This window comes from Peromyscus californicus, unplaced genomic scaffold, assembly GCF_007827085.1.
Source record: "Peromyscus californicus insignis strain IS unplaced genomic scaffold, ASM782708v3 Scaffold_3__1_contigs__length_106647218, whole genome shotgun sequence".
Taxonomy (NCBI): domain Eukaryota; kingdom Metazoa; phylum Chordata; class Mammalia; order Rodentia; family Cricetidae; genus Peromyscus; species Peromyscus californicus.
In genome coordinates, this window is record NW_026294551.1 from 34,536,884 (window position 1) to 34,559,968 (window position 23,085).

Sequence of the window (23,085 nt, forward strand, 5' to 3'; positions counted from 1 at the left end):
AGCAAAACACTCGTACACTACACACACACACACACACACACACACACACACACACACACACACACACACGGACATCTACAACAATAGCTAAGGGGTAGGGGCATCCTGACAAGTTCAAAATCAACCTAGGCTACATGGTGAGTTGCAGGCCAGCCTGGGCTATAGACTGAGACCCTACCTCAAAACAAACAAAAAAGATAACGATGTCCAAAAAGTAAAAGAAACTCCAGGGGACTCAGACGGGAAGCCCCATCAGTGCATCCAAGACAAACCCTAACCACGGGCCTCTCCCAGCTAGAAAGGGACTCAGAACCTCCTAGTTCACCCATCCCTGCCCTGAAGGTCCCAAGTAAGTCAAAGGGACTTGGGGGGTATACCATACTAGCTAAGAGATACTAGCAGCAAAGGGATGAGGTCCCGCCTGGTCTTTCTAGGTGCCTGAAGATGTCCCTAAGCCCAAGAGGCTTTACTCAGGAGCGGATGGAAGAAAAAAAAAAAAAAAAAAGCAGGAGGTCTCAGTGGCATAAAAGGCAGGAAATAAAATCTACTCAAACTCCGATGGCGTAATTGAAAACGGACCATATGCCAGGCACTTGGCAAGGTGCATCTCACAGCCTTTATTTGATTTTCACAACAACCCGATGAGGCAGCTACTGTTCCCCGTGTTTAACCAACAGGAAACGCAGACACTGGAAGGAGGGACGCCAGGGAGGCAGCCCTCAAACACTGGGTGTGTTTGGCAAAGGCTAAGGAGAGACTCCCCGGTCTTTGGAAGAGATGTTAGAGGGCTGAGCTTACTCCCCAGGATAGACCTGGAAAGCTGCCGCCTCAAGTGGCCATTCTGCAGGCAACGGCTGACTTGATTTTTACTACCTACCCCATTTAGAGGTCTCTTCAGGCAACGGGGCCCCACCTCCAATCTCAGGGGAGGTTTTTGAACAATGCAAAATCTGAGGTCACATGCATCCTTTGCTAAACTTAACAAGCAGATGGTCCGAGAGGTTAGATATTAAAATGAAGTCTTTTTAAAAATAATAGGGCAGGGTTTGCCAATTTAATCAGAGGTTAGTTACTGAGACTGCATTAAAATTAGTGCCTGAGTTTCTACTAAAAGCGACCCGACCACTGCACCTGTTGGATGGTGACGTGCACCACGCAGACACAGAGGACAGGCAGGCAAGAAGCTCAGGCAGAAAGCTGGAAGCTCCCCTTGGGATCCCCTGCCTGCCTGCTGCCCGCCCCTGCCTGAAACCCTGGGGGATCCTCAGGACACAAAGCAGACCCTGGCTACCCAGTAGCACTTGAGCTTTGGCCTGGAACAGAAGGTCCCTTGACAGGTTGTCATCAGCAGGGAAGACAGAATACCCTGGGTGGGCGGGGGTGGGCGGTGATGGGGCGCTCACGGTGGGGGTGGGGGGGTGGGGCAAGCAGCGGCTGCATTTTAACCTCGATGCTCCTTTGGAGAGAAGCTCCCGTTTTGAATGTCACTGGTTTGAACCAAACATAGAATTTACTATTGATCCTAGAACAGAAGACAAAAACTGCAGCTACCCAGATGTGGGTTTTCCTTAAGGGTAAATGCAGTTCTGCTACCAAAAGCCCTACTTTCTCCCCAGTTCTAAGCTTCCCCAATGTCTTAGAAGGCAAGGCCTAGAAAGGTCAAAGGCCTTGCCCTCAAGGTCACACCAAAGAAGCAGAGCTGGTGCTAGCAGGCTGACCCCTCCTCAGGAACCCACCCCAGGTGGCTAGCAGCTGCCTCTGAGAATAAGGAGCGCCGGGGGGGGGGGGGGGGGGGGGGGCGGGCGAGGGCATTTACGAGTCACTACATACCCTACTGCAACCTGCTGGCCTCATGAGGCAGAAGGGAGACTGTGTGGACAGGGCAGCGGCCACACTGTGGGGCTGCTTGGCTAGAAGCCTGATCCCTGCCCCCCAGGCCACCACAAGGCCCCCTGTCAGTCCCTGTGATGAGCCCACCTCCCCCTTTGATCCCAAAGAGGGGAGGAGGTGGGGAGCACTGATTCACCCAGAGAAAAAGCAACACAAAAGGCCGCACCTGTTTCCATGGAGACGCGATTGACTAAGCAAAGGAACAAAACACAGAGCAAGAAACACAAGCCCGTCACCACCTTCCGGGCCAGCATGATCGATGTTGGCGGGCCAGTGCCCCGACAGGAAGGCAGCGGAAGGATAAAAGGTGATCGGCAGATCTAGAAACACATGGGGAGCGCTTTCAGTTGGCCCTCCGAGGGCCCCCAGGCAAACAAACTGTCTGCCCGGCCCGACTCCTGAGAAAAACCTGAACAGAAATCCCATGTGAGAGATTCTTCGCTTCACAAAGGGATTCTTTGCTCGACAAAGGAATTCCTGGAAACGACACGGCAGGGGTGGGAGGCTGAAGCTTTTTTTCTGCCTCATTACTTACTTCTGAGGAGCCAGGAGGGACTGAGGGAGTAACTTCCAGTAGCAAGTTTGTAAGAAAAGAGGGCAAAATACCCAAGGGGAGGGGACGGAAGGAGGGCCCAGGACTCTGCTTATAAAACATCTGCTGGGAGAGGCCCATGTAGCACCAGAGGACCCGACAGAAAGGCACAGGGAACAAAGAACAGGGAAACAGCAGGTGTCTGAGGACCATGAGGGGTACAAGCCATTAGAGGGAGGGGAAATGTGGGGCATAGGCCCCATCTCCCCACAGACAAAGACAATAAGCTTGAAATGCCCTCAAAATGTGGAGGTTGGAAGATGCCAACAGTATGTTTAGCAGATGCCAGAGGCTCTGATGCAATCATAAGAGCCCTTAGTTTGTTTTCTCTCTCTCTCTCTCTCTCTCTCTCTCTCTCTCTCTCTCTCTCTCTCTCTCTCTCTCTCTCTCTCTGTGTGTGTGTGTGTGTGTGTGTGCGTGTGTGTGTGTGTGTGTGTGTGTGGTGTGCATGTGGAGGCCACAGGCTGCTCTCCACCATACTTTCTGAGGCAGGATCTCTCACTGGAGCTGGCTCGAGGGGCTGACCACCCAGCACAGGAATTACAGGTGCACACTATGCCCAGCTGTTTCCGTAGGTGCTGGGGAGCTGAACCCAGGTCCTCATGCTTGTATGGCAAGCCCTTTACCAACTAAGCCCTCTTCCCAGCCCTTTGGCTTGCTTTTGATGTTCCTCGGGTGACACATGCCAAGCACCCACTTCTCACATGTCATGTTGGGAAGAAGACAAGGCTAGGTGCCAACCTGTCCTTGGAGATTTCCCCAGGACTTCACAGAACTGGGCCTTTTCCTGTCTATCATTCCTACAGAGAACAAAACCTAAGGATAGAAACAAAAACATCCCCTGAGCATGCTGTGTGGGCCAGACACTAAGGGACCATTGACTCCCTCATCCTCTTCACCACCCCACGAGGGAGCCATTATCCTCTCCGTTTATTAACAGGGAAACAGGCAGAGGGAGGAGAGAAATGTGTCACGTGCCTGGCAAGAGGCAAAGCCCATCTTCAAACACAGTTCTGCCCAGCTGCAGAGCCCGGGAACAATTACCTGCCACACACCTGCCACACACCTGCCACACCAGCCCCTTTCAACGGAGACCAAGGGTGAGCGCAGGCAGAGGCAGAAGATGGACTCAGAAGCCAGGCTCTTTAGCCCTGCCCCCAAGGCACTGTCCACGCTCCTGCTCTAGGCTTTAGTCTATCCCTCTCTAGCCTGGACACATCATTATAGGGCGAGGAGATGAACTGAACCTGTGATACGTATCCAAGATGTCAACCAGGCAGTGAGGAGAAGAGAGGAGTGAGTCCCAGCTCCCTCAGCAAACCTTCCCAGAGAATGGACAGAGCAGTGCTCACAGAGCAAACACCTAAGTGACGACATCTCTGGGACTCAAGCTGAATGGCCTTCCCACTGGGAATATTTGAGGAACTCATGGGGGGAACCTGGTAACTCCCAAGGATGCTCAGATATGTGTGGCTTCTAGGGTATCACTTTCTACCTGTCTTTCCTGCTGTACACCATCAAAGCTTGCAGCTTCTGTTCTCACGATGACCCCCCACCACCACATACACACACCTTACCTCATCCCCTGTCTAAAGAGACAACAAGCCCAGAGGCTGTCCTACAGGGGAGTCCCAGGGAGACAGAATGTCCTGAGGACCCAGAGAAGCTTGCTGGCTGTATTTTCAGCCAGAAGCATCTGTATCAACTCTCTAGCAAAGCAGGATCCCAGGACTGAATCCAAGCCTACAGGGCTTGAGAAAACTCTGAGGGGTGGGGACTCAATGCTATGACTCCAGCTGGTTAACCATCCCGGCTTTACACACAGCTGGCAATAAAATCAAGGAAGATGGCTAGGAATTATAACTTTAAAAGATCCACCAGTAACACATCTGAAATGCAAAAAAAGGGTTAGGAAGACCCCACTGTCACCAGTGGTTCCCTCTGAGGAGTGGGGCGGGATGGGGAGTGAGCGTCAGAGGGGCTTATACTTGCCTTTTCTCTCTTTCTTTATTTTCTTCCTTCCTTCCTTCCTTCCTTCCTTCCTTCCTTCCTTCCTTCCTTCTTTCTTTCTTTCTTTCTTCCTTTTTTTTCCCCAACAGGCTCTTACTATACCGCCTGGGCTGCCCTGGAATCCACTGTGAATTCACTACGCTGGCCTGAATTCAGAGAGATCCACCTGCCTCTGCTACTCAAGTCCTGGGATTAAAAGTAGGTGCCACCACACCTGGCATATTTGCGTTTAAATGAAAATTATACAGTTGTGTCTTGATAGGATTAAAAAGAAAATACATTGTTTGTTTATTTATTTATTGCTTATTTTCTGAGATAGGGTCTCACTATGTAGCCCTGGTGGGCCTTGAACTCTCAATCTCTCTGCCTTCACCTCTTGAGTTTTGGATTATAGACATGCCCCATGACCAACAGAAATCATGACTTTGTTGTTGTTTTTGAGACAGAGTCTCTCTATGAAGCCCTGGCTGTCCTGGAACATGCTCTGTAGACCAGGCTGGCCTAGGACTCATAGAGATCTGCCTGCCTCTGCCTCCTGAGTGCTGGGATTGAAGGCATGTGCCACCATGTCAGGCAGAAAGCATGTTTTAAAATGCAAGTTCAGGACAGAGTATATCAGCTGGAGAGATGGCTCAGCAGTTGAGAGCACTCGCTGGCTGCTCCTCCAGAGGAACTAAGTTCTATTCCCAACACCCACACAGCAACTCAGAACCACCTGTAACTCAGTTCCAGGGGACCCGGTGTCCTTTTCTGGCCTTCTAGGGCATCAGATACACACATGGTACACAGACATGCATGCTGGAAAAACACCCATGCATGTATGTGGTGGTGGTGTGGGGTGTGTGTCATGGCCCATATGTCAGAGGACAGTTTCAGGAGTTGGTTCTCTCTTTCCACCAGGTGGATCCTTGAGGTTACATTTAAGTTGTCAAGTTTGGTGGCAGGTGCCTTTACCCATTAAGCTACCTCACCGACCCTGGCCTTGATCTCCTTGACCCACCTGCCTCTGTTTCCCAAGTGCTGGAATTTTAAGCATGGGTACCACATCTGACTTCTTTCTCTCTTGAATACCAATGCCCAGACCTTATCCTTTTTCAGGGGGTGAGTGTGGGTCCTAGGAAATCAGTAACCTTTGAAAAGCGATCTGGGTGATTTTGATTTGCACCCATGGCTGAGAACTGTGGTCTACATCAACTTTTCAGTTTTTAACATCTACCTGAATCTTCTCAGTGTCTTCCCAGAACACAGGTTCTGAGTCAGTACATTTGGCATGAAACGTGGGATTCAGCATTTCCAATTATTGTCAAGGTGATGCTAATGCAGCTGGTCCATGGCCTCAGAAGAATGGTTCTCCAAACTCCAGGCCATTGGTAGATGGCTAGAAAGCTTATATAGCATTTGTCTCCTCTGTAACCTTGTTGGCCAATTCTACCCAGCTAGGCAGGAAACATATTACCTCCTAGAAGAAGTCAACTACATGACCTCAGATTGGGACACAAAGAACCAAAGCTTGTCCCCAGATGACTCTGTCTTCGGCTTCCTGTTGGCTTTTTGGCCACAAGTGTGGTCACAAAGACACACCAGTAAGTAAGTAGTGACTCTCTACCCTGTGTTCACAGTCTCCTTTCTCAAGATAGCAAGGGAGCAGTCAGCAGGAAAGGGCCTTGGTTACTTACACTCGGATGAGTGGGGTGGAGACCATGGCCTGACTTGGCAGGACGTCCCAGCCACAAGAAGCTGGAATAATACCTCCAGCCCGGCAGACCCATCCTACCAGCCAAGCAAGAAAGTTGCCAGCCTGGAGCTGCTCTGTTGAAGACACACTGAAAAGTTGTTCTGAGCTAGGAGTGGTGGCGCACACCTTTACTGCCGCCACACTTGGGAGGCAGAGGCAGGCGGATCTCTGAGGCCAGCCTGCTCTACAGAGCGAGATCCAGGACAACCAGAGCTACATAGTGAGACCCTGTCTTGAGAGAGAGAGAGAGAGAGAGAGAGAGAGAGAGAGAGAGAGAGAGAGTTGCTCTGGGGAAACATGAACCGTGAACACCACTAAATGCTGGAAACCCAGCACAGGGCAGGCAGCTTCACAGAAATACTCGCATTTGATCTTCACATCAACTGTGCCAGCTGGGACCTCTGCTTCTGTGGACACATGGGGAAACTGAGGCTTGAGTGGTAAGTGACAAGGGACTTACCTAGGACAAAACCAAGATGGAACCTAACCCCGTTCAATTCCTCCTACACCAATATATTATTGCTATTCACAACTTTCAAATCTCTCTATGGCTGAATCCACTGCTTCACTGGAGTAGAGAAGAAAAGAGAAAAGTACAGGGGACTCAACAAAAGAAAGGGGCCTATCATAATTACTATCCAACGTCATCGTCCTCAAGTGTAATGAAGAGAAAAGGTAGACATCTATTTATTGTTGAAGACCCCCACTCTGGACGTTTCCAGTAGCCCACTTCCTCTAGAACAGCGGTTCTCAACCTTCCTAATGCTGTGACCCTTTAATATGGTGACCCCCTAACCACAAAATTATTTTCATTGTTACTTGATAACTGTAATTTTGCTACAGTTATGAACTATCATGTAAATATCTGATATGTGACCCCTTTGGGGTCTCAACCCACTGATCTAGAAAGACGAGCAACACCTCGTGACACCAGGGTGGATACACAAGTGTCTTTGGAAGAAGAGTCAAGGCACCCGATAGCTCAAGCAAGGCTATGGAGCAAGTCAGAGCACCATGTTCCTGGTACCTAGGCACCATGCCAGCCTCATGGCTGAAAATGAGGCTCAATCCATGAGCCGATGAACCTCACAGCCAACCTCAACTTGTGCCCCATCACCTCCCCCCGCGCCCCCTGCCCTCAAGCCATGAGAAGCTTCCACAGGCAAATGTGTGTCTGAGTTTATAGACCACAGAGCTGAGGGCTGAAACCAGAAATTCCTGTCCCAGCCCTGTACCTTAGCAGGCCCCTCTTCCTAGAACTTTGGCAAAGAGCTGGGTCCTACATTAATATTACACCCATAGAACCCAAAAACTGGTTCCCAACTTTCGCTCTGTAAAATTTTGAGGCTTAAAAGATGAGTTAGGGGCCAATGGTAAGCAATGGTCTAGTCATAGGATAAAAGATTTTACAGCCATTAGAATGTTTTAAAAACTATTCCAGGGCCAACAAGATGGCTCAGTGGGTAAAGGCGCTTGCCACCAAAGTTGATGACCTGAGTTTGATTCCTGGGGCCCACACAGTGAAGGAGAGAACCCACTACCACTGCCAGGTTGTCCTCTACTTCTATACTAACCCCGTGGCATGCATACACACAAATAAATAAATAGATAAGTGTCAAAACACTTTAGCTATTCCTTTTTTTTTTTTTTTTTTTTGGTTTTTCGAGACAGGGTTTCTCTGTGTAACTTTGTGCCTTTCCTGGAACTCACTTGGTAGCCCAGGCTGGCCTCCAACTCACAGAGATCCGCCTGGCTCTGCCTCCCGAGTGCTGGGATTAAAGGCGTGCGCCACCACCGCCCGGCTTCCATTTCATTTTTAATCTGGCTTTAATCCATATATGAGCATCTCCTGGGCTGGGAATGCAGTATTTTCTGGCTTTTCTTTAACGAGCCCAGTAACTACACAGGGCTAAGCAGTACTCTAACTTACATCCCCTAAGACCTGCTGGGATACTACCAACCTCCAGGCAGTTGTCCACAGCAGGGGGCTGGGCAGGCACAGCTGTGGCTTGGGCGCCCTTAAGCCTGTTGAGATACCCTCCCAAGGCACTGAAATTCCCCAGGGAACAGCACAAGTGCTGTCCCTTCTCAGATGCTCTAAGGGAGTTTGGTGAAAGACTTGACACCCAACAATGCAGTCAGGTGCGCCACTCACCCCAGGCAGAGGCTGAAGGCCTTCCACTGCACAGGGACATAAAAGAGACACGTCTCACCACATGGGGCTGAAAGGTCTCCCGGGGACACACCCATGTGAGGGAGAACGGCAGGTCCCTAAGCCATCTGCAAATGTGAGGAAGAAACAAGGTCAAAAGACCAGGAAATCCAGCAGCTGTCTCCCATGGTCTAACCATGGGGGCTGGGCCTCCTGAGAGAGGCCCGATATTGCCAGCAAAGAAGATCCTGGGCGCCACACTCTTGGGTGCCTGCATACTATGCCTGTAACTGCCTCAGGAACTGTGACAGGCCTATATGGAGCTAAGGGACTTGTGGCTCCTCCAACTGGTCCAGCTTCATGTCTTCATCACAGGACCAGGAGTCTGTGCTAGGGGCCAGATGAGGAGTCTTTGGATCATGGGGAGGCTAGAGAATTTCTTTTCTGAGATTTTAAAGACCTGAGTGGCTGGTCTAGGTAGTCCCTGGATTGAGAAAAAAGAAATGTCTTGCTCCCTTGAAGCTGAGGAGAAACCAAGAGAAATTCTTGCCAGCTAGCGCACACCCCTAATCCTAATACTAGAAAAGTAGAGGAAGGAATAAGAGGATTGGGCAGTCAAGGCCAGGCTGGGTTACACAGTGAGAACACCCTCTTTGCCGAGGGAGGAGGGACAAATAACATTTAGGATGCTCGCTAAAGCGTCAAGGAATCATATTTCATATTTACCTAAAAGTATATGTAATACCTGTAAGTCTATGTCATATACATGTGTACATAGCTTAATTGAAGCTATGCCACCTGGGCTGACGATGCTCCCCACAAGAGCCAACTACCTAACAAAAGCCACAGTATCAGGCATGAGAAACCCCAAACTCAAACTGTTGGTCAGGGTAGTCCAAGTGACTCCCAAAACAATGAAGGCTATTGATACTGTCCTTGGCTGTCCCTCAAAGGTTGATGATAAGTCCCTATTGCTGAACACACCACACATAGACACAGGATTCAAGATGGATCTACCATAAAAATCTCTCTTCTGTAGTCTAGCTTTCAGTGGACCAGAAGGTGCTATGCAAGTTGCCAAGGGAGAGAAGCAATCAAGAGTCTTATCCAGCTGTGATGCCCATGAACCACAACAATGACCAGCACGGCAAGATAGCCCTAAACATGCAATAGTGGCACTCATATGTGGGCAGCAACCAACAGCTGTCTAATCGAACCAAAGCCTCCTCAATGGGGGGAAATCATGTCTGGTACTAGAAACCTAGCAACTACCCCAAGCTAATGACGTCATGGATCTTAGAGGAGAACCTATTATCACCACTTTACTGGACCAGTATAATTCCTAACTGCACTCTACAACCTCCCTTATACCCACAGAAAAGTATAGCTCTCACTCTGCATCAAAGAAGCCTCTCTTTTCAGTGAGAACTATATACAAAACCACAACTAGTCATAATGCAGAGATCAACCCATCATGGGGATCCTAATCCTAATAGATACACCTGCAACACTACTCCTGCACCTAAGGCTCAGGGACCATCACGGAAGAGACAGTGGAAAGACTGTATGAGCCAGAGGACCAGGAAGTCTGCTGTGAGATTGTGTCTCTTACAATCAACAGCCAAGCTACACCCTTTATACCTCAACAATATGACTGTCAAAACAAGACCCAAACAATGCCAATACCGATATACATGCTAACTCAGATGGGGGAAATTTCACAGGGTCCCATCCCTAGACAAAGGACTGAAGGCCACTAATAACTGCGGAGAGAAAGATAATTAGTCCCTTCCCAGGGATGAGCTCCTTGATTGGTTACCTAATACCAAGTGATCAACATTGAAATCATATATACACAAGCAATACCAAAGAGATGCAGCAGGTTGCGTGTGTGTGTGTGTGTGTGTGTGTGTGTGTGTGTGTGTGTGTGTGTGTGCACAACAATAATAATCAAATAAAAAGAAGCCATTCATTTGAGAGGGTTGGATGTGAGACATAGGAAGAGTTGGAGGGAAGAAAAAAAAGTGGGAAAATGATGGGAAAAAAAAAACTGATGATAAAAGCAAGTTCTCTAGAAGGTCCTCCATGATGATGAGATACTGGGAAGGACTGGAAAGGCCACACTCGCAAAGCCAAGGAGGCAGGCAGGAGAAAGGTCACAGGGCTGCAGCCTGTGCTGCACAGGAAGGTCCTGTCTCAGCCCCCACCCCTCTCAGCCCCTACCCCTCTCACACACACTGGCCTGGGAGGTGGACCCACAAGTCCCTGCCCTTCCCCCCAAAAATGTATAGACTGCACTCATAAAAACTAGTAAATTATAAACAAACTGAAGATGCTACGGATTGTGGGGTGTCTTTATAAAGTAGGGCTGCAACGCGGTGGTGGTGCACGCCTTTAATCCCAGCACTCTGGAGGCAGAGGCAGGCGGATTTCAGAGTTCAAGGCCAGCCTGGTCTACAGAATGAATTCCAGGGCTGCCAGGGCTACACTGAGAAACTCTGCCTTGAAAACAGACAGACAGACTGACAGATAGACAAACAAACAAACAAACAAATAAATAAATAAATAAAGTGAGGACCTTCTGCTTCCCCTTCAGGACCAGATACAAATTAGAAGCTAGACCACCTGACTCTGCAAAGCTCTTGGCACACAGCAGAAACAGAGCTGGACGGGGCTGTAGGAATTGAAGAAACGGGCCAAGAGGCTACTGTGCCCAGGGCCCCCAGGATGAGGAAAGACAGACAGAAAAGCAATGAGATCAGGGAAGAAGCGAGGAAGCTGGAGTCCCACGTCCCTGGGAATGAGGCTGAGATGAGAAGAGGCACAGCTGGGGAGACGGGCCCTGAGAACAGACCTACAATTGTTCCCGGGACAGCCGGCCAGGATCCACCCGGCGCTGGCACTGCCACTTTGTGCCTTAATGTAATTAAGGGTCCAGTGGGGGCCAATGTTTGGAATTCTTTACCTCTGAGCAGTCTCACAGTACAGCTGAGAGGGTGCAGGGCTGGGAGAAGGGTGGCCATAGATTTCCACAGCTCAGCTACAAGGGACAGAGACACCTGGGCAGCGGGGGTTCAAGTCCTTAGTCTGGGGCACCTGAGAGGTCCTTCCTCCTTTTCTGCACGGTCTCCTAAAGCCCCCTACAGCCTTGCCACTGCTCCGACCACAGTTGACACCCTACTTTAAACTGCGGAGAGCTGAGAGTCCTGGAGCAAAGGAGCCAGAGTCAATTAAGGAGAGCAATGGCGTCTCCTCGGGGCTACACTGAGGTCTCCCTCCTCCTCACCCCTTTGTGTTGGGCATCTAGTCTTGGGGAAGCTCCAGAGGCAAGGATTTCCAGATCTACAGCAAAAAAAAAAAAAAGAAGAAGAAGAAGAAGAAGAAGAGTAGTGCGCTAACTGGGCAGGAGCAGGGTGTCTAGAGGACATAGCTACCTGATTCCCCTCCCAATTTCCCAGAGCAAGGGGTCTGCTCCCCACCCATCCAAAGGTGACCCATTTACTTGTTGCTCTGCACAGATTGAACAAGCCCCTGCTACCACAGTGGGCTTCCTTCAGAATAAGGAGTCACTCTGTAGCTAAATAGGAAGTCTCGCAGTGCAAGCAATTGAAATTTTATTTTATTTTACTTTTATGTGTATGGATATTTTGCCTGCATGTGTGTCTGTATACCATGTGTGTGTCTGGTCCCATGGAGGCCAGAAGAGGGCACTGGATTCCCTGGAACGAGTTACAGACATTGTGAGCTACCATGTGTGTTCTAGGACTCGAATCCAGGTCCTTTGGAAAAGCAGCCAATGCCGAAGTTAACTGAGGAGCCATCTCTCCTGCCACAAGGAAGGTTAGCCTTACAGATGGGAGATCATGGAGCTTAGATAGCACAGGCAACTATACCCAAGATCAACAAGCCAGCAAGTCACGTTCAGCTGGGAACCTGCCCAATATGACCTGAACAAAGTGTTCATTAGCATGGGGAGAAAAGGAGCCAGCAAGTGGCAGAGGAAGGACACAGACCCTAGCCGCTGGCTCCTGGGCCTGAGCACTTCACCCTACTGCCTCCCAAGAGCCCCTCAGATGCATACTGGATAGCAGGGACAAGTGTTGTGGTGCTTCTAACACTCTATGAAGGGCTAGGGAAGTTTCTGTTAGTTCTACCAGTCTCCTGTGAAATTGGATGCACAGTTCAATATATTTGTGTGTACACAGACTTTTCAGCATGTGGGGGGGGGTAATCAAAGTTCTCTTTAGATTACCAAAAAAGGAACTGGAGATGTAGCTTTGTGATACAATGCTTACAAAGCTTGCATGCAGCTCCGAGTTCAAACCCCAGCACTGTAAAAATCAAATAAAGCAAGCAAAACAACGGCACCGAAATTATCAAAGGTGTCTGGGACCAGAAACAATACGGAGAACTAAGAGCCTGGACTGGTGGGACATCTCAGTGGTTAGAGACACTCACCACAGCCAGGCATGGTGGTACATGCCTTAATCCTAACACTGAGACAGGCAGATCCCTAAGTTCAAGGCCAGCCTGGTCCACAGAGTGAGTTCCAGGACGGTCCCCTGGCTTGGCTGCAATGGGCTTGGCTACCTGAGTTTGATACCAAGATTCCATGGGGAAAGGAGAGAACAAACTCTTGAAAGTTGTCCTCAGACAACACACATGCGCATACATATATGTACACACACAATAATAATAAATTAGCAAATAAATAAAAATTAAGAACCAAAGGTCAACGAGGGAACACTCCAGAACACAGATCTGACCTGAGTTAAATTCTCTACCTTTTCCCTGCATCTCCTTGCTCAAGAAATAACCAAGAAGGCAGTCTGAATTTTTCCAGAAAGGGAGGGCAGGCTGGCAGTTTGAGAGCCACAGGCAACTCACTGAGACGCCAGTCTGCTTGGGAGGTGGGATCTAGGATACACTGTGGGTGGAGAAGGGGAAGGGTTAACAGCTGGTCCTGTGGGATAAAGGATTTCCTACACCATGTTTATTACTTCTTCCCAACGCTTAAACATGTCCTAACAGTGTCTGCATCCTGCTCTCAGGCTTTGCTCGGATCTTCACAGTGACAGCGCTTCTCCAACAGCCCCAAACTGTCAGAAATGAGCATTTGATGCCCAAGATTATCAAGTGTGAATCCTGTGTGCTTTTTTCTTTGAAATGGCACCCAAGCCTTTGAGATGGGGGCATTGTTAGCACCGATTTAAGGAGGAGGAAAGTGAAGCTCAGACAAGGTTGCCCAAGAACACACAGCAAGCAACACATGGCAGTGCCGGACTCAACCCTGCATCTAAGAACCAAGAAGGAAGCAGGGGAGGATTCAACCCTTTCCAGCAGGTTCACATTCCACCACATCCGAGCACACGCCTCTCAGAACAGCGTACAGTCCAGTCTGGTTGCCGTCAGACTTGCACAGACTGCTCATGCGCATTGGTTTCTGAACCAACGAACAAAGAGGAAACAAGTTGTCCTTCAACCGAGACAATCAGAGATCCGGGCTTTAACACAGTCTGCAAAACCAGGGGTGTAAGAAAGAACACACAGAAGAGGCCCTGGTCCCTCAGTGTCTCAGACTTGTGCAAATGAACCATCTTCTTAAAATGTGGGGGACTCCAATGTCCAAGGTGTGCCTGGTGCCCCGTTGCTAACCAGGTGATGTCCACGTCAGTGCTGCTGTCTGTACATCTGACCCTGACTTCCAGCATCGAGGCTCTACCTGCAGCTGGACTGTGTGGTACACACCTTTGATCCCAGGAAGCAGAGCCAGGCAGATCTGTGAGTTCGAGGCCAGCCTGGTCTACAGAGTTTCAGGACGGCCAGGGCTACAGAGAGAGAGACCCTGTCTTAAAGAAAAAGAAAAAGGCTCTACCTGCAGCTGTGTACCAGGGCCCCAGAGGCCGGTGCTGGGTATTCCACCTGACAGCGAGTTGCTGTGGTAAAGGATCGCACCAGCCTCGTCACTCACCTTGGCTTCTACAGAGCAGAAGGCCTTGGCACTGGGTGTGGCTTCACAGGCCGTTCTTACAAAACACCTCCTCCAACTCCAGGCTGAGTCTGGGATACCCAGGGACCCTCTTTCCCCCTAATGGCAGAAACCACAGCCTTTCTGTCCTAAGGGCTTGAGGAAAAACAAAGAAAAGTGGAATACATTCAGAGGACTATTAGTGCAAGGCATACCTATTGGGGTGAGGGTGGAGACTGGGGGGGGAGTGCGGGGAGGGGGGCCGGCGCTTATGAGATACCATGCCTGCTTCCTAGGTTCCAGACTGTAGCTGAGTCTCAGACAGCCATACCCATGAGAATAACTGCTCACACACATTTAGGCAGCACTTTTTACTTAAAAAGCGGGGGTGGGGGTGGGGATTCCCATTTCACGTCTACTATGAGACCTAAAAAAACTAATTAAGCACTGGAAGCCTCAGAGGAAGGGTATGCTGTGGTCAAAGCAGGAAGGCAGAAATCATTTCTCTGTGGCCATTCCTGCCACCAGAAAGAGCCATGAGCAGCCAAGTAACTGCAAGCAGAGTGGTCCCCCCTTCCCAGGTGGCTCTCCCGGCACCTGCTGTACTCCCTGGAGACTCTTGACAGGAGAGGCCCATCACAGAGCTGCCATCAGTCTACGGCATGAGAGCTGAACCTGACGGAGCAGGCTGCAATCTCAGCTACCTGGGAGGCTGAGGCAGCAAGACGGACCACAAGTTCAAAACCAGGCCGGGACAACTTAATGAGAGTCTGCCTCAGAAGTAAGAGACTGGCCGGGTGGTGGTGGTGGCGGGCGGCGGCGGCGGCGGGCGGCGGCGGCGGCGGCGGCGGCGGCGGCGGCGGCGGCGGCGGGCGGCGGCGGCGCACGCCTTTAATCCCAGCACTCGGGAGGCAGAGCCAGGCGGATCTCTATGAGTTCCAGGCCAGCCTGGGCTACCAACTGAGTTCCAGGAAAGGCATAAAGCTACACAGAGAAACCCTGTCTCAAAAAACCAAAAAAAAAAAAAAAAAAAAGAAGAAGAAGTAAGAGACTGGGCTATGGATGCGAATTAGTGGCAGAGCACCTGCCTAGCATGCGAGAAGCCCGAGATTCAACCTCGTTAATTTACAGCAACCGAGCAAAGGATTTATTAAACGGGTAACAGGCAGTTAAAGGGTCTCCCATTCACTCAAGAGGATTCGCTCACTTATTCAGAATTCAGATGGAGCATTGGCAAGTGCCAGGGGATGGCAAGGCAGTTCCAAAACACCGATGGCACATGAGGGGGTAAGTGACAGGAGGGCCACATCGTCTTTAACTAAGACAAGGTCCCTGGAGCCAGAACAGTGAGTTTCTGGGCAGTAACTCTCACAAAGGCATGAGCCAGAAGAGACTGTATCTTTGGTGACAACAGTGACCAACTAGGGCTCCTCAACTACACTCCCAAAGGGTAAGGAAAGCCTGCAATTACAGACAGACAGTGCCAACACAGTAGAGGGGCTCCAAGTTCTCAACTCCAGGTGTCTCAAGGAGACACAAATCCAGGTCCAGAGGGCACCAGGCTGGAAACCTCCTCCGGATCTCAGGTGACTCCTGGGGAGCTATGTGCCTCTTCCCTCTGAGAAACCAATCACGTTGCCCCACCTCCGAACCCAGCTCTGTGCATCATCCCTACACAATGCCCCTCCCCCACTCCTCTCCACATCTTTTTCTCTCTCTCCAAATTCTCCTCGAAACGTCTCCAGAAGGTCTGACCCAGTCACTACGGCAGCTCTCAGTCTCGGGCCCCCTGTTGTAAGAGGCCGTCTTCTATAGTGGAAGACATTTAACAGCAACCCCAGCCTCTAGCCACAAATCCCAGTAGCAACCCTTTCTGCAAACTGGGACAACCAAAACGGACTCCAAACACTGACAGGGTTTCCTGGGAGGCAAAACTGTCCCCATTTGTGACCCACTGCACTAGAGGAATGGTCCTCAGTCCTGGGTGCACATGAGAGATACCTCACAGCCAGGCATGGTGGCTCGTGCCTAACATCCCAGCGTCGGGGAGGCTGAGGCAGGAGGACTGCTGCAAGTCGATGCCAGCACAGGTGACAAAGTGAAACCCTGTCTCAAAAACACAAAACACGGGCCAGCAAGAGGGCTCAGTGGGTAAAGGCATTTGCTGCCAGGCCTGAAGGATTGAGTTCAGTCCTCAGAACTCACATGTTAGAAAGAGAGAACCAGCCGGGCGGTGGTGGCGCACGCCTTTAATCCCAGCACTCGGGAGGCAGAGCCAGGCGGATCTCTGTGAGTTCGAGGAAAGGCGTAAAGCTACACAGAGAAACCCTGTCTAGAAACCCCCCCCCCAAAAAAAAAAGAGAGAACCGACTCCCAAAATTGTCTTCTGACTTCCACATGTGCTTGAGCCTGTGTGTGTGCATACACATGCACGCACGCACACACAATCTTAAAAAAAAGAAAACATCTCACCTGAGTCCCTGCCTGTACCAGCAGAATCCGATATTCTAAGGGGCAGCAAGATGGATGGGGGGGGGGCTGCTGAGGGAAGACGCTCTCTGATGGCTTAGGCTTCTCAGCTGATAAACAATTCCACAACCATCAGGAAAATCTGTCACTTCCTATCCCCAATGCTCTTCTAATGTGTTTGCTAATACCTCCATCAGACCAAGTCCCTCCTGATAAAGAATGGCACCAGCCTTCCCCCTCTCCCCACAAAGCTCTAGACCACTGTTCTAGTTCTCAATCTATGGGTCATGACCCCTTTGGGGGTCGCATATCAGATATTCTACATATCAGATATCTATATTACTGTTCATAACAGAAGCAGAATTGCAGTTATGAAGTAGCAACGAATCCCTACAACACGAGGGATTTACAACTGTATTAAAGGGTCCTAGCATTACAAGGTTGAGAATCACAGCTTTGGGTAGTACCTCTTAGTTTATGCTCACCAAAAAATGTTTGGAAAGTTCATGAGTGCCTTCCATCCTAACCCCAGCTGAGGAAGCCCTCCCCCCTATTTTTTTCTTTATTTGTTTTTCGTTTTTCAAAACAGGGTTTTTCTGTGTAGCTTTGGAGCCTATCCTGGCTTTGTAGACCAGGCTGGCCTTGAACTCACAGAGATCCGCCTGGCTCTGCCTCTTGAGCGCTGGGATTAAAGGCACGTGCCCCCACTGCCCTGCTGAGGAAGTCCCTTTAAATGGCACCAATTCACCCAATTCAGTGACACAACAAGCAAGAATCACAAAGGGGGAGGAGACAGAAGAAGTGGAAGAGCAGAACCCAGCCACCCGATCTTGGTCCCAACGTCTGACCCCAAGTGAGACCCTTCACGCTTTCCTGGGTGGGTGTGAATGGACAGAGTCCCTATTTATGGGTCTCATGTTCCTAGATGACCGCCAAACCCAGACCAGACCTGGAAGGCAGGCACTCGGCTCTTGAGTAGTGAGCTCTAGTAGGCTGCTGCTTCCTCGGGCTGACAGTGACCCAAAAACAAGTGACACAGTCCCAATCATCATCTTTCTGAGCTTGCTTTTGGACTAGCATCTTTTCCTACACCTTCTTCAAGGAAGCCCTGGAGTCCCTGATGACCAGACAGAGTGACCAGCACAGCTGTCCCAGATATAACCGAGTCCCACCCTTTACACACACACCTGAGCTATCCCTTGTCCTCCAGGACAGGATAAGGAGGGATGCTGAATGGAGGCGGTATTAGATATGGACCTCAGCTTCCATAATGGTGTCAGTGTGTTCACATTCACTTGTTCACCACCAGATAATTTTTTAAAGTCCCGTACAACCTGTGTGGCTATAGGACAGACATGACAGCCTTCTTGATTTTTATATATGAGGAGTGTACTGTCAAAACATGGAAGGGGAGAATTCTGGAACTGAGCCCTCCTTCAAAGCCCACAAAGTCCCCTGATCAATTTTCCCACTAAATCCACTCACCAATACACAAGACTGCAAACTGCCAATGCCGTCACTTTACATTTGATGAGGACTTTAGTGCCTCTTTCTCCCTCTCCTCTCCCCTCCTCTCCTCTCCTCTCCTCCCCTCCCCCCTCCCCTCCCCTCTCCTCTCCTTTCTCTCCAAACCTTTTGCAGCCTAAGTTTGTTTTGCTTCTAACCCCCTAAGTAGCCAGTGATGATCCTGAATTCCTGAGCCTCCTGCCTTTACCTCCCCAGGTCTGGTAGAACATGTGTGCACCACCACACCCAGTTTTTTATGCTGTGTGGGGACTCAAACCCAGGGCTTTGTGTATGCTAGGCAACCAGCCTACCTACCAATTGCGCTACCTCCCCAGCTCCAGTGTTCTGAAATGTTATATATTTGATGCTCAGCAAAGAATCTGCTTAGGTGGCCCTGGCTAGCTTGATGAAATCAGTGTAGGACTTTCCACACCAAGGTGCCCAGTGTGACAGCGACTTTCCTCTCTCCCCTCAACTGCACAGACAGCCGTTGCCTGGAGACCGGGCACACTCCTCTGCTCACTCTTCCTTTCTTTCTCCAGAAGCCGGTCTGGAAACTGTGGCCTCCAGGAAATATTCCTGGGGCCAGGGCAAAGGGGGAGGGGGGAGGGGCAGGAGTGTCCTCTCCTCACAAGCAGGCTAGCCTGTCCCCTCTGTCTTCCCTTTCCTCCCTAGGTCTGAAAGGCCCAGTAAACCAAAAGGCTCCCACAGTGCACAAGGCCCCCTTTGAAAGCCTGTTTGCCTGGGGCTGCCTGCAGACAAGGGTTGCCATGGCCACTGTGCACCTTTGCCAGCCAAGCTCAGGCAGGCCCAAAAGAGCAGCCTGAGCTACCAGACACCCCACCTCTAACCCCTTCTAGGTCCAGCTGTCCTCAAACACACCTACCCGGGCCCTTATGGCCACTGGAAGAAGATATTTGGGGAACCTCTAGAGCAGTAGTTCTCAACATCCCTAATGCTGTGATCCTTTAATACAGTTCCTCATGGTGTGGTGACCCCCCAACTGTAAGATGATTTTCGTTGCTACTTCATAACTGTAAATTTGCTACTGTTATGAGTCCTAATGTAAATATCTGATATGCAGGATATCTGATATAGGACCTCTGTGACAGGATTGTTTGACCCACAGGTAGAGAACTGCTGCTCCTGACTGAAAATCTAACACTGCAAGAGGATTGAGGCCCCTCCCTAAGACACCAAGCGGAAACATCAGGGGCTTGGAGCCACCTGGCTGAGGAGCCGCTTGCCAGGGCCAGCCATACCGCCTCAGGAACTGCCCTGCCTCCTGGGCCAGTGGCCGGCTGGGCTGCTAATGGAAATGACTTATTTATGTAATTCATTATCACTGGGGCCTGGATCCAAGTGAGATGGGTGGAGGCAAGGCCTGGGCTGCTGAGGGAGGAAAGGGAGGGGCGGGCGGTCCTAGGCCTCAGTCTGGACCTGGCAGCCACAGAGCTGCTGGAAACTGCAGGGACAAAGGCGACGAGGAAAGGGGACAAGGCTGGACATTGGAGGCTCTGTGGGGTGGGAGTAGCTGGAGGCCAGCTCTGCCCTCGGAGAAGGCAACAGGAGCAGGGCCTAGAGTACTTTTGCCCTTTAACTGCTATGTGGTCCAAGGGACTTCTTCATCTTTAAACAAAGAAACAAAATGAAACAAAAAAAAACTCTGAGCTCTGCAGCTTCAAGACAGAAAGGCCTCACGTCCAACAGGAGGCCTGAGCTAGAGGTAGCATCCCTCATGCACCCAACCCAGGATAGAAGGGACGAGCCTAGAAACAGCCAGAATTCTGTGGAGTCATCTCTAAGATCCATCATGCAGGCCCCAGTGGTGTAGCAGGGAAAGGGATGAGGTGTGGAAGGGCGGGTGGCTAGAGCTGGCTCCTGACTGGGGCAGGGTCTCCATCCAGCACGAACACCCCAGGCAGGGCTGGATGACTAGGAAGACTTCCATCCACAGCCTCTAAGGGGCCCAGGCTGCCTCTGTCACAGTCTCTCCAATCCTCTGCCCCTCCCCCAGCTCCCACCCTCCCAGGGGTTCACCCCACTGCTTGCCCCCGAAACAGACCACTACACTCACTCAAGACTCTGAGCACTCTATCGCTACACCTGGCCACAGTCCCTGGAACTGGTCCTGGTCTTCCTTCCTCCCTGCCCCGCTTCCTCTCTCTGCTCTGTCTCTCTGTCTCTGTCCAGGATCTCTGTATAACAGGCTGGAACTCCTCATACAGATGAGGATATATGACCTCGAACTCCTAACCCTCTGGCCTCCACCTCCCCGGTGCTGGGACTGCAAGTGTGTGGGTTTTATCTGGTGCTGGGGATCAAACTCAGGGACGTGTACATGTTAGACAAGCACTCTGCTGGCCAAGCTGCATCCCTAGCCCTGTGGCCTTGGTTTCTAATAATAATATTCATGTTTCACTGAGCACCCATTTCCTGTGATCATCACAATACCCCCGTGAGAAGAGGAGGAAACGCTGGCGGTTAGGAAGTCTGCCCAGGTCACATCACCAGCGAGTGAAGAACAAGGGTCCAAACCCAGCTGTCCGGTTCGGATTTCACCCCCTTGCTCTACAAATACTCACACACACAGTCTTCAAAGAGCAGAGCAAAGCAAGCCCCAGAGAGGTGAGGCGGTTTGCTTCTAGGTACACAGCCAGTCGGGGGAGGGCAGGGACACGGACCAAAGTGCTAAATCCGGACCAACATCTTCTCCCAGTCACACCATTTCAACCACAGAAGCAGCTGTGTTTATGTAGGGGGAGAGGTACACATTTGCTTTCTGTTTTACAAGGTTATGATCCAGGAGCCTGTAAACCTGGCTTACCTCCAGCAATGGCTTGGCTGGCCCTGGCCACCCTCCCCCACCCCCCAATCCTGTTCCATGACCTTCCAACAAACAGCTCCCATGCCTTGACCAAGACTTCCCAGTTCTATCTTATAGCATTATAAACCCACCCATGCCCTGTTACAGTAATATCATCTCCCAAGGTTCTCAGCGAGGTCCCACCACCCCAGCTCACAGTTAAGTGGTCCCTTACAGTTCTCAGCCCTCTCTTCCAGATCCGATCCAATCTGGTCCAAGGAGGCAAGTCTGGCATGTTTCTCAAGTATGCTCCCAGCTCATGTCCCTACTGTGAGGATGCCTCTACCTCCATTCATAAGGTAGAGGCTTTAATGATATGGGGGTACCATATGACCATGTCCACGAATCACAGCTGATCGGACCAGCTGGTTGGACCACATAAGTCAGTTAGATTCTTCCCACAGGAGTTTATTTGACTCAAGGTTCAGATACTATTTGCTCTCTGGTTACTAGAAAGAGGATGGGTATATATGAGAACCAAGAGACTATGATAGCAAATTCACATTCACAAAAGCAGGGACACCCAGCAGGTGTACCAGGCAGGGACACCGGGGAGGCCAGATGTGTTTTCTGCTCTCAATTCCTCAATTCTCCCATGACTTCAGAGAGCCCTGCTCCTTGCCCTCCGTGGAGTCTGAACCAAGACAGGCTGGTCTTACTGTCCCCCTGCACAGATAAGAAAAAGGGTTCCAGACGTGGCATTTGTAAACGAATGTCACGAGACCAACATGTCACTGTGGAGTTGGTAGAAGCCCTCTTGTGTGACTCTCGCCCCGTGCTGTCTCCCACCTCCTTTCTGGGCCTGAGAAGGAGGTGCTCTCTTTTTGTCCAAGTAAAAACACAGTGACTGGGCAAGCAGCTCAGCCAGAGGCACGGCCGGCGACAGACTGTGATCAGGGACAGGAATGTAAAAGCCCGTCCTTCGGAAGCTGAAGACAGCCCTTTGTCCCGCTCCCTTTCCAGCTTCCCACGCTACCCGACCAACTCTGGCCAGTGAAATGAGAACAGAAGTCACAGGCCAGGTGCACACCGCTAATCCAGCACTTCAGAGACTGAAGCGGGAGGGTCAAGGGTTCCAGGCCAGCCTGGGATCCATAGCAGAGCCACGGTTCAAAAACAAAGCAAAGGCCTGAGAGAGCTCAGCAGGTAAAAGTGCCCTAGCAGGCTCACACACACACATACACAATGAAGACTTATTTAAAAAAAAAAAGTGTTCTAGCAGGCTCACACACACACATACACAATGAAGACTTATTAAAAAAAAAAAAAAAAAAAAAGGCCGGGCGGTGGTGGCGCACACCTTTAATCCCAGCACTCGGGAGGCAGAGCCAGGCGGATCTCTGTGAGTTCGAGGCCAGCCTGGTCTACAAAGCGAGTTCCAGGAGAGGCAGGGTTACATAGACAGACCCTGTCTCAAAAAAGACAAAATCAAAAATCCACACCTCAACTGTGTTAAGCCACTGGCTGTCAGGGTTTAGTTATCTCTGTGATGCAGTCTGAGGCATGAAGCGCCAGCCTGGGCCCTCTGGCACATTTCTCTCTTCCATGGGATACCTTGTAATCAACTGTATAACATACATTTGTCTAACAAGTATTGGCACACCAATCCCAGGCACTGTGCTGGGCATAGCCAAGGTAGCTAAAAACAAAGCAAACACATACAACAGCTCCCCAGAAGGAGCCCCATATCTCATGACCTACAGGCCCTGCTTGGGACTCAAAGAAACAGTTCTCCACGTACAAAAGCAAAGCTCCCACCCAGCCCCTGGCTACACAAGAGCCTCAGACAAGCTAGCCACGGGAGGCAGAGAGTGTCCCAGTGAAGAACTCCGGAGCGGGAGTGCCAAGCAACAGTTCACACTGGGTTTTCACACCCTGGGCTCCACCTACTTCCCTC

The 23,085-nt window shown here is 50.6% G+C and overlaps 1 protein-coding gene across 5 annotated transcripts in view; it reads right to left on the minus strand.

Annotated features, from left to right (window-relative positions):
• Nucleotides 1–23,085, minus strand: part of Cuedc1 (CUE domain containing 1) — a 116,872-nt gene that overhangs the window by 76,368 nt on the left and 17,419 nt on the right. The window contains exon 1 of one of the 5 annotated variants that reach the window (XM_052756116.1): nt 2,057–2,076. The exons of the other annotated variants lie outside the window; for them this stretch is intronic. The gene's annotated coding sequence lies outside the window, so the exon portion shown is untranslated. Of the gene's footprint in view, nt 1–2,056; nt 2,077–23,085 lie in introns of those variants that run through there. 5 annotated transcript variants of the gene reach the window in all.